The sequence below is a fragment of the Pteropus medius genome, unplaced genomic scaffold, assembly GCF_902729225.1.
Source record: "Pteropus medius unplaced genomic scaffold, Ma_sr-lr_union100, whole genome shotgun sequence".
In the NCBI taxonomy this organism is placed as follows: domain Eukaryota; kingdom Metazoa; phylum Chordata; class Mammalia; order Chiroptera; family Pteropodidae; genus Pteropus; species Pteropus medius.
Genome location: NW_024340693.1, coordinates 3,511,228 through 3,519,416, shown reverse-complemented (window position 1 = coordinate 3,519,416; position 8,189 = coordinate 3,511,228). Strand labels below are relative to the sequence as shown.

General features: G+C 40.8%; 1 protein-coding gene across 1 annotated transcript in view; it reads left to right on the top strand.

Annotated features, from left to right (window-relative positions):
* The first annotated feature begins 6,713 nt into the window (after window positions 1–6,713).
* WASF3 (WASP family member 3) overlaps window positions 6,714–8,189 on the top strand; it is a 70,933-nt gene continuing 69,457 nt past the window's right edge. The window contains exon 1 of the mRNA XM_039863403.1: window positions 6,714–7,777. The gene's annotated coding sequence lies outside the window, so the exon portion shown is untranslated. The remainder of the gene's footprint in view (window positions 7,778–8,189) is intronic.

The following is an 8,189-nucleotide window of genomic DNA, read 5'->3' as shown; positions in this document are numbered from 1 at the left end:
TAAGGATGACGTTCGTTGTAGTTTTTTCATAGATGTCTTTTTTCAGGTTGAGGAAGTTTCCTTCGGTTCTTAGTTTGTTACGTATTTTTAATCACAAATGTGGTGAATTTTGTGAAATACTATTTCCGCATCTATTGAGATGATCGTATGGTTTTGTCTTTTATTAATATAATATTATTTGATTTTTGAAGGTTAAACCAGTTTTGCATTCTTGGATAAATACCTTTTGTTCATGGCGTATAATCCTTTTTGTAGGCTCCTAGATTTGGTTTGTTAATATTTTGTTGACAATTTTTGCATCTGTATTCATGATCTGTTCATCTATAGTTTTCAAGTCATGTTTTTGTCTGACTTTGCTGTCAGGGTAAAATTGGTTTCATAGAATGAGTTGGGAAGTCTTTCCTCTTATTTTCCAGAATTTGTGAAGAATTGGTCTTTCTTCCTTAGACATTCACCTGTGAAGTCATTTGAGCCTAAGCTTTTCTTTGTGGGAAGATTTTTAATTGCTAATTTAGTCTCTTAATTTGCTATAATTTATTCAACTTTTCTCATTTTTAGTCAGTTTTATTAATTTATATGTTTCCAGGAATTTTCCTTTTCATCTCAGTTGTCTAGTTTGGTGACATAAATTTGTTCAGAGTATTTCTTTGTAATTCTTGTAAACTTTCGTGTGGTTGGTAGTGATTCATGTCTTGTTTTATTCCTGACTTTGCCAATTTGTGCTGTTTCTCTTTTTTCTTGGTCAGTCTAAAAGTATGTCACTTTTGAAAATACCTTACCTTCTGGGTAAGATTTAACCTCAAAATTGTTAAAAAATGATCATCATCTAATGTCTGCGACTGCATTTTTAGACCATAGAATTTTAGAATGATGATTATCTGAGACTGTCTTTTGAAAGAGAAATAATATTTGGTCTGTAGAAACAAGATGAGAGACACTGGATTGAAACGCAAAAGTAAGTAAAAAATGCAAGCCAGAGAAGGGGAAGGATGATGACGATTCGCTATAAGCAAATTATTTAATTATAATAAATTTTGCTTACCTTGTAGTGAGTAATTTTGGATGGTAGACAAATGAAATTCTAGCATTTTAATATTCCATGGATTTTATAGGTAAATAATCTGGTTCCAGACAAATGTTAAATTGAAGTTCCATTGCTAGGAAATAAGGTTGAAAATAATAATTCTCCTTTACTGAGGAGGCGAGACCTTCACACTTTGGCTTGTTCTTCTGCAGATACAACAAAATCTCACATGCAGTCACCCTGCCTGTTTCACCATGACTTATTTTTTAGTCTCTCTCAATTCCTGCAAAAAAGGCAAGAAAAACATGATTTTCTTTGCAGCCCCCAGGCTCCCAATCACAGTGATCTATGGACACGACAGATGCTCTTGCAATGACCCTTTTCCACCTGATGGTTGGTGTGAATGCTGGTTACTCAGGGGCATCAGAAGTGAGTGAACTGGCAAAGGAAACGAATGAATAAGTCCAGAAAAAAACGAAACTAAATCATGCTGAAAAACAGATGATTTCTGGAATGACTGCATTTCTGAAACCTTAGCTGTTGAAAATTGGAGATGCCCGCATTTCCAGTAACTTCTTACTGTGTGTTTTTTGCCTTTCCAAAACTTAAGATTTCATTTAAAAATAACCTCTTAAACTTTTCCTTTCAGGAGAGTATTAGGAGAGACTCATTAATATGAATGTGTCCAAAAGTTGAAGCTTTTGTTTTTTTTTTTTCCTCTCAGAGGTGCTGTCGCATAATGTAGCTTAAAAATATGTGTAGTTTTCCATTTCTATCAGGAACATCTGGAAGAATCTTAATGATGGTCTAACACTTTCAATGGGCTTTGTATAAAACCGGCCAAGCGTTAGATTCAATTTTTTCGTAGGTCCAATTAGCATTCAAATTTCAATTTCCTGAAGTGTTGAATTTCATATGTTTTGGTGCTTGTTGACTTTTTTCTCCCCTATTCTTAATGTCAGCCTTAAATTATGTCTGGTCATTTTTGAATTTCTTTTCTTTCTTTTTTTAAAGATTATGTTTGTTTTGCAGGCATTGGTGGTTGGTGAAATGAGGAACCTTTAAGCCTTATCTGGATGGATGAATTCTGATTTCTGTTCCTAAATTGAGTAGAACTTGATTTTTTCCTAGTCTTGTTAAAGTTCTAAAATAAATCTTAAGATTTAGTAAATTTCATTTGGATATAAGTTCCCGGAATTTGTGAAGTGGATCAGCTAGTTAAATCAACTAGTTAAAAAGTTGAATGAATAGAAACCCAGAGTGGTTTGAGTTGACCAGAGCATTTTGATCTGTCCGCTTCTCCCCAGATGCAGAAGCAGTAAGTGCTGTGTCTCCTAAGGTTATGTTTTAATACTGTCTCTGTAGTTATGGAATATTGAAGTTAAATCTAGATAGTTTCATAACTTTTTTTTAAGACACTAATATTTTCTTGCTGTCATATATAAGTCGCTTCAGTTGGCTTCAATCTTTTAAAATTTGCTATTTTTCCTTTCCAGTGAGACCTCCCGTAGGTGCGTATGTAGACATAGGTAGGTATGTACGTTTTTAATAGGCTTGTTATCCTGAGTTTAACTCTTGTTGATGATTGCTTCTTTTGGAAGGAAGATAAGGGATGAACTTCGCAAAGTCCTGCTGTGGTGGAAGGAAGCAGTAGGAGAGGGTTAGCTGTGAATGTCAGAGAAGGGTAGGTAGGCAGTGGTCGTGAGTGAGGTCAAGGTCAGGCCTCAGACAAGTCAAGATGGAGAAATCACTTGGAAGCCTTCCTCTCTTGTTCCAGCCAGAGCCAGTCCATTCCAGCTGCTTGGCATTCCGATGAAAATTTTATTAAAAAAAGAACATTACAAAACCCCTGCTTTTGTGGGTAAGAGATCTAGGGTATGTTATCAATGGAAGACAGAACCTCTTGACTTTGTGTTTTTAGTTAGCATCCACTAGAGATTCTTTCTTGGACAGTCATTTGCTATAAACTAGGCTTTACCATCAGAAGAACAGAGGAACATTTGGGATACAGTGGTCCCCTCCGATCTGTGGGGAATACGTTACGAGACCCAGTGGATGCCTGAAACTGCAGGTAGCAAGCTCTGAGCCCTGTACACACTGGGTTTTCCCCTGTGTATACACACCTTTGGTCAAGTTCAATTTATAAATTAGGCACAGAAGGAGATTGACAAGAACTAATAATAGAATAGAACTATTACAACAACATATGCTAATAAAAATTACGTGTGTGTGGTCTCTCAAAATGTCTCACGGTGCTATACTCACCTTTTCACTTAAAAGGAGCACTTTTTGGCTTCTCGTTGGCATATCCGAACTGCCAGCATCACCGCTCTTGTGCTTTGGGGCCATTATTAAGTAAAATAAGGGTGACTCGAACCCACACGCGAGCAATGTCATGACAGTTGATTTGATAAGAGAGACAGGTGTGGCGAGGGGAGCACGTGCGGTGTGGGGGTGCAGGACGAAGGGGTGATTCACATCCCGGGAGGGATGGAGTGGGGCGGCCTGCGATTTTGTCGCGATGCTCAGATCGGCATGCGACCTGAAACATACGAGTTATGTATTTCTGTTATTTTCTTTCGATTACTTTCGGGCCGCGGTCGACCGCAGGTAACTGAAACCATGGAGGGCGAACCCGTGGATCAGGAGGCCCTGCTTGAAAGAGGAGCGTGTGTGTGGAGTGATCATGCAGCCTTTGCTTCGAGATAATACAGTAGCAGGCGTGTCCTTAATTATGATTGCCGAAGTTGCTTTCGGTCCTAGAATCAGGAATAAAGGCACTTTCTCTGAGCAGTCGGTAAAGTTGAGGCTTGCAGACACTGAATTCTGATAACCTCAGATTCCCCTTCACAAGTTCTCGAACCCAATTTGTGGTTCACCTGAAGGAGACGGTTCACGCGATGCAAGGGATGCCTTTTGCACGCGTCTCCTTTCTAGCTCATTTAATGCTCCCATTCTCCACCCCCCGCCCCACCTACTTTCAGTAGAATGCTAGCTTGCTTTTCAGGACACCGTGAGATGTACATAAATGCAGTCGCACGTGGAGTGACCAGACCTACCCCCGTGGAGGGTTCAGGTTCAAGGCTGGAGGATTGATTTCCGCTAGGACATGATGGGACATGCGCAAACCCTTCGAGAGCAGGGGCTTTGGGGGCCAGACTGATTTGTGTTCAAATCTTGGCTTTGCCATGGATTAGCTTTGTGGTTTGGGGAGGGGAGGAGAGAGGGCATTTCTTAACTTCCTCATCTAAAAAAAAACCACGTCTACCCCCCAGAGTTGAAAGGAGACCGTGTCAATAAGAAAGGCTTGAGCACTGTACTGAGTGTAGAAAGTTGCCCACTTATTGGCAGAACAAAGAACAATAGCGAGAAAGTCCCTCAGAAAACGTCAGATCTGTGTGTGTTTTGACACCACACCTTGGAAGGGAGACAACCTACATGGCTCTTGACTGTCAGTGTATCTTCTAATAGGAGAGAAACCTTGAGGACGTAATTAATCAATAAGAAAGGTGATGGCAGGCACCTCTCCGGATCTTGAAAATGGGGGCGGGGGGAGAAATTAATGCGACAGTAGAAGTTCGGAGCCTGGAGTCTTTAGTGAAAGAGAATAACACTAGTATAAAGTGTAGGTAGTATGTATCGGTTTTCATAAGAGCGCACGTTTGTGTAATTTATGATGTTAAGTATCTTAATCACGTGGTCACATTTGATGTTTACAACAATTCCACAGGGAAGCTTATTATGCAGATGCTCCTAGTTTGCATGGGGGCAAGTTCCAGAGGCGATGAGGAACGAGCAGGGATCAGAAATAGAATTATTTTCCTTCATGGGTGAGACACAGGGGGTTCACACGGTCACATACAGACAGTGAATGCATAAAGCTGCAACCAGTATTCCTGACTGCAGCGTAGGGCTTTCTCCAAAGCACGCCTTGCTATTTCGTGCCCAAAATGGCAGTACTTAAAGATGCAGGAAAGATCACAGTTAGAGTAGGCAGAGCTGAGGGGTGAAGCCAGACCCCAAGGATCCCTAAACCCAAGCAGGGGTTCTTTTCTACTAGGTGGTATTGTCATTGAAAATGCCTTATTCCCTTGAAAATTATTTTTTTTAAATTATGAATTTGTTTATAATTCTTGCTTTTGTTTCTTCAAACAGTTTTTCAGAAAAGTAGCCCCGAACACACTGTACTGTGGGGTTTGGACTTCCTCGAAACTCCCCTTTTGTGTTTCATGATAGAGCATCTCTTTTCCCTTCTTGAAGACAGGACAGTGTCCCGGTGCCACTCTAGCCTTGTCGTCCTCTGCCTTTGTGACGGGGAGGCTGTGCAGAAACCACTTCAGTCTCCTCAGAGAGCCACAGCCGAGAGTATAGGAGTGCGGGTGTGGTTGCCACCAGAAGCCAGAGGCTGGCCAGGGGGCTGATCTGCCCCAGAGGTCCTGAACGCTCAATCCCATGAAGTACATTCGGGCTCCACGCATCGAATCTGTGACGACCTGTGAGATACTGCGTTTTTGCTGAATGTTTACTTAAACGCCTGACTTTTAAGTGGTACCGTACCCGGTGCTCTCCAGTCCCCCCTCCCCACCCCAAAAAACACACTTGGTTTTCCTGGATTACGGAAGTCCAGCAAGCATTATAACAAAGGCCCTTCCTTCCTTCCAGGTGCCTCTTTTTCTCTCCATCATAAATTAGTCACTTAGTTGCCGAGGGAGCAGTAAACTGACAAAGATGAAGTTTTCTTCTACTGCTTTTTCTTGAAGGCTAGATGGTTTCTGCTGGAATAAAAATTAAACATCTCAGGATTTGAAAAATCTTACTTTCAAAAAATCCTGGACTGTGGCAAAGGAGTGTGTCTTAATAATTTCAGGGAAATATTTGCTAAGAGTACTTCTCTAGAGTACTTATTTTAAAAGCACAACTTTTTAATTCCAGTACTTTACAGCGAATGAACATAATTCATATGAAACAGTAGTCATACGATCTGGGATTAAGGCTACATAGCCTCCGTTAACCTCTAATTGATACATTCACTGCAGTATATTGAGTTCTGGTGGCTAACCAGTGGAATTATTTATTGCAGAAATATATTAAGGATGGCTTATTGGAGTCGACTTATAATTTCATTCATTTCTTCATAATTAGGTAAAAGGATGATTCGCCTTGACTTCAGTCATTTCTTTAAAATAAGGAACTTGTGAAATACCCTTTAGTTTTATGTTCAGTTATCTAGGGAACGTTCACAGGCAGGGAAGGAACGTGAGGTAATTATTCAGGAATTTCGGTTGCTGGTATTTATGTCTCGAAGGTACCTATAGGGCAAGAAGCTTTGGAACCCTTTGCACCGTCAGTATGGCCTTGTGTCACTGACCTCCAGAAAGTCGTAACTGTTTCAGAGTCTTCGTAGATGAAAAACTGAACATGGTTGTGACTTATTTGATAATTCTCATCGTTCGTGCTAAATCGCCACGGTAATGGAGGAATACTAGCCTTCCATCCTCTGGGAAAAGACAGTAGCGGGGTAGCAAATTCTAGCAAATTCCCTCCCCTGAATCAGAGCTTCCATCATAAAATACATACGATGCGGAATCCTCCCAAGCAATAGAGTGGAAAGCATAAAAGGAAGAACAGTTTTTAAAAAATTGACTAAAGTGAGCCAATACATGATTATAAGAAGTAATATTTCCATGTCCAAAAGAAAGAACGACTTATTAAGAAATTGGAGAAATACTAGATATAGATAAAGGGGACAAAGTCCATGGGAATAAAAATTACATGGTTTGGGGATCACGATGTCAACCAATGGTCGCTGGTGCCAATTCAGTGCCAACAGGAATCCCCAATGTGGGGTACAGGTAAGAAGGAAACTTTATTCAATGCAGACAGCTTGACTGTGATACAGCTCAATTACGAAGCAGCAGGGCTGTGGGGAGGCCCCGGGGACAGGCCACCTTCTGCCTCCACAGCTCTGCTCTGGTCTGGTCTGCTCCGCCTGCGAGGAAACGTGTGCTCTGAGCCAGAATAAAGCTGCCTTATGTAGAGAGAAATTCTTGCCTCTGGTCCCTGATTCACCTGTCCTCATGGAAATGAGGACCAAATCCTCACTATATGATTGGTTCAAAATTCACTGACCTGATTGGTCAGAATGAAGCTACTCTGGCTGGTGAAGATACTGATGATGGGTTTGGGTGCTGCTGGGGAATATAGCTGCATAGCTCTGATTGGACAGGGAAAATCTGAGCCCTATCTGTTATAAGGGCCGACCGAGTCAGCTGGAACGGTGCGGGCAGGTAGGTGAGTGCGGGCAGGCAGTGCAGTACAGGCTTCTCCCTGAAGTGTGCTGTGCTTGAGAGGTTCTTGTTTAGAAATGGCTCTAGGCTCTGCTTTTAAATTTCAGCCCAGTTAGCCCTCAAGAAAATACTCGGTAAGGATTTTCTTTCTCAAGGTTCACAAAGGTGATACTGAACTAATGGTCTCAGTTTAAGAAGCAGCTGGTTACATTTCCCTACGGATGGTATACCTCATGCAGGTCATAGGCTGCTATAGTCTTCAGGTTTGGGGCGGAGTCGCTTAGGTAGACCCATAAACCAGTTTTGAAAAATCACATGGTTAGGTGCGACTTGCTTATAGTAATAAGTTAGTTAACTGTATTTTGCTTTATTTTTTACATAGGGAGATTTGAAGATTGAAGCATAACATGTTACTGCTGTTGATAATCAGACATCCTATCCACATGGTTTATTTGGCCAATAAAAGGTAAATTGTAAGCTTATGGAAGGCAGAAGATTGTTTTTTTTGTCATGCTAGAGTTTGGCGTAGTACCTTAGACAGCAGGTGGTCATTAATCTCTGTTGATGTTATAAATTTGGTAAACACTCACCTGCGTGTTGATGGTCAGACCGTATATCCTAGATCAAGCTTATTTTGGAAAAAAAATATTGACCTCTTATTGCTTTACTGTGCTTAAATCGTGCTAAAATTAAACTCCCCAAATGCACATTGAAAAGCATGGCCCTATTGCATGGCCGATCGTTACTAATATGAGTGGAGGTCATAGCTGAGGGTGGTGTTATAGAAATCTCACTTCAGAGGCCTCGGCAAGAAAGAAAGGTTTGAAGTGGATTCTGTTAGATTAGATTTTTTTTTTTTTTATTGTTTTAAAACTTTC